The sequence below is a fragment of the Octopus bimaculoides genome, chromosome 1 (genome assembly GCF_001194135.2).
Source record: "Octopus bimaculoides isolate UCB-OBI-ISO-001 chromosome 1, ASM119413v2, whole genome shotgun sequence".
NCBI lineage: Eukaryota > Metazoa > Mollusca > Cephalopoda > Octopoda > Octopodidae > Octopus > Octopus bimaculoides.
In genome coordinates this window covers 159,647,574-159,651,546 of record NC_068981.1, presented here as the reverse complement: position 1 = coordinate 159,651,546, position 3,973 = coordinate 159,647,574, and positions in this window count along the sequence as shown.

Below are 3,973 nucleotides of genomic sequence, written 5' to 3'. Positions count from 1 at the left end.
GGAGGAAGAAGAAGAAGAAGAAGAAGAGGAAGAAGAAGAGGAGGAGGAGGAGGAGGAGGAAGAAGAAGAAGAAGAAGAAGAAGAAGAAGAAGAAGAAGAAGAGGAAGAGGAAGAAGAAGAGAATGCAAGAATAAGATAATGTAATAAGGCATAAGGTGAGGGTTGACATTGAGGAGTAAAACAAAAAATAATTGTATGAGAAAGAAGTAGATACTGTGAGAAGAGAGAGAGAGAGAGAGAGAGAGAGAGAGAGAGAGAGAGAGAGAGAGAGAGAGAGAGAGGCAGGCAGACAGACAGACAGACAGACAGACAGACAGACAGACAGACAGACAGACAGACAGACAGACAGACAGACAGTATGAATTTTAAAGAGAGTGAAAGACAGAATCGAGAGACAGAAAGAGTTAAGCAATAAAATGGAATGAGTAGAGTTAAGGAGAAATAGGACTTCCAGTTGTGGAGAGCCTTCAAGGCCTATGAACATTGTTTCTCTTCAACGGACTAACTGATAAAAAGCAGATGAGAAGTTTAAAGAAGGTAACAGAGTATGAGAGAACAAGATGGTGGTAAAGAGATAAGAAGAAGGCAAATCATTGAAAAACAGATAAAATAAAAAGAAAGAGAACAACGAGAAAGAAGAAGATCGGAAAACAGATATTGAGATAAGGGGAAAAAAGAAAGAAGGAAGAAAAATGAAGGTTGAGTTTTGTGTTCGTTCTTTTGGTTGTGCAAACACAACCAAAGGATATAGAAGAAAATATAGAGAAGATAGAGCTTATTCAACATTTTTCCTTATTCTAGTCAACTTAGATTTTCCTACGTGTGAAATTTTCAATATTTTCAGTTAATTATTGATTTTCTTTGGCTAAGGCAACCGTCTTTTGCGGAGTATAGCTTAGTCATATGAGCCATGCATTCACTAATTGTTTTAAGTGACTATATAGAAGCGAGCAGACAGAGATATTCTGACACTGATCCTACGCAACATCCAAGTCGTAATAGAGAGCTGCATTAAGCACTCGATTGGTACTATCTACAACGGAATAGACTAGAGTAATTTAAAATGAAGTGCATTGATGAAAAACACATCGTGTTGCCGGGATCAGGAATTGAACCCACGACCTTATGATCACGAGCCAGACATCCGAAATACAGGGCCATGCACCCTCGTTCTTTTATATCAATGTTGATATATTTCATATATAGATTGTTTTTGTATACGTGATCACAGTTGTGATCGTCCTACCAAAGATCAGATTCACTCCATATTGCATTCTAAAATTTCTTATCCAGAATTTATCGTTAACATAACGATATATTTTCTCATCATTAAGAGTGTAACTTTATTTGATTAAAATTTCTAGTTCACTGTATAAAGTATGATGACGCCTGTCTGAATGCTGAATACAGTAGTGGTGGTTGAGTCATTTTAATCCCAATGTTTGGTCTTGACATTTGACTGATCTATACATATAAACATAGATGCATGTATGTATGTATGTCTGCACATAAGGAAGCGAGACAAAGAGGTCTCGAGACCGCCTCATATGTCAAACTGATATTCGTTGTGCAACACATCAGTAAGAGGGGACCTCTACGGGGTTGTTTAACTTGCTAGAAACAGAAGTAAAATCTCTCTCCAGTCATATTCTACCGTCTTTAAAGTGGTGGTGGTGGGGAAAAACTAACATTAGATAATTCTTTCTAATTTTGGCACAGTGCCAGCAATTTTAAAATTACATCGACCCCAGTACTTGATTGATACTTTATTTTATCTCGAAAGGATGAAAGGCAAGATGGCCTCGGCAAATTTTGAACACAGGACGTTAAAGAGCCGGAAGAAATTCCGCAAAAAGCTTTGTCCGACATGCTAACAATTCTGCCAGAACGCCGCTTTAGGGAAATATTAAACAATGTAATTGTTAATAATTTTCAAAGAAGGTTAGGTCAAAGCTAGAACGTCTTTGATCCTAGATCTGCTCGATCAGAGTTGTTCTGGAACTAATCAAAGGCATCAACAGCTGGACATTATTGCTAAACTAGCCAACATGTTCGTCTGCGAATTACGTCATAGATCCTCCAAGTCTTCTGCCGGAATGTAGATAGGAAAGATGTATTAACAATGGTTTCAAATAGTGGCACAGGCCAGCAATTTCGGGGGAGAGGTTAAGTCGGTTACATCAACTCCAGTGCTCAACTGGTACTTATTTTAACGATCTCCGAAAGGGATGAAAATGCAAAGTCGACCTCGGCGGAATTTCAAAGCAGAACGTAAAGACAGACTAAATGCCACTAAGCATATTGCCCAGCGTGGTAACGACTCTGCCAGCATGCCACCTTAGATATATTAATGATGATTATAATAGCTGTTTTAATAATTGTTGTGTTTATCAAAGGGAATAGCAAGCAAGGAACAGAAATGGAGAATTAAAAATTTTTTTCGAGGAAGTTTTAGGGAGAATGTTTTGTTTTCTAAAATACAACTGTAGAAAGAAGCATTTAAAATTAGTGTTGATAATATCTTAATGAAGACGGTGTAGGTAAAATTCAAGATATGCTGAAGAAATTTATTCATATTTATCTATAAATTTATAATGCAGACATAAATAATTATGTATATGCAGCAGATTTGATATATAACATGACCACCGAAACTTCAAGGAAACAAATGTTGATAATAAACATGTATGCGTGTGTATATGCATGTATAAATGTTTATAGATATGTATATTCAAATATATGCATGCATGCATGTATGTATGTATGTAAGTATGTATGTATGTATATACGTATGTATGTATACACACATACAAATACGCTTACATACACACGTACATATATGTATATATATTAAATGAAGCTATGTATAAAACATCAAAAAGTATATATCCACGGTAATTAAGAGCTTAATTAGTCCTAGGTTGTTAATCTCCGAAACGTTATAACATGGCAGTTAATCCAAGTAGGAAAAGCCTACATATATATATATACATAATCGGCATCAACAATCCTTAAGAGCAATGTATATTTAGAGTAAAAAGCCAAAAAGGCGCAGATTTGAAAATTCGTAATTAAATTACGTTCAGCAGTTGTTCGTTAGGAATAAACATCATCAGTTATGTAATTACGTGATTACGATACATGGTTAATATAAATAAACTTCATTAACTTAAAGCAATATTTATCCTAAAATATCAGGAATATTATGCATACGCCCCACAATCTTGTCATCGTCCATAGCACAATTTCTTTTCACACATTTTGTCTCTGAGGAGAATTTTCTCTCGAGACTATATCCGCAGCGAAAAATTATATATATATATATGTATGTGTGTGTGTGTGTGTGTGTGTGTGTGTGTGTGTGTGTGTGTGTGTGTGTGTGTGTGTGTGTGTGTGTGTGTGTGTACACATATATGTATGTGGATGTGTGTATACATCTAATTAAACCAGTAACGGTTTGTGGCATGCCTAAAGCGTTGGGATAAACATTACTTTAAATTAATTTATCTTAATTAAATATGTATCTTAATTAGGTTTATTCTTAATGAAACAGCTGTTGAAAGTAATTAAATTATGAATTATCTATGAGATTTATGCTTTTCTACTTTTTCTAACACACACATACATGCACGCGCACGCCCCCCCCCCCATAAATTCGAACCATCTAATTAATGATGTAAGATCGTTTATATAAGCAAAATTTTTTCTGATTGAGGCACAAGGTTAATAATTTTGAAAAGAGAGTTTATCGATATTGTCAACACCAATACTAGATTGATACCCTAGTCTATTAACTTCGAAGGGATGAAAGGCAGAGATAACCTGGGCGCAATTCGATTTGTAGTCAGAACTTGAAGAGCCGGAAGAAAGCACGTAAAGCATTTTTCGTCGCTGTAACGACCCTACCGGCTCGCAGTCCTTAAAAATAAAAAGTAAAGTGACCAAAACTGTCCACTAGAGTTCACTGCTCTCA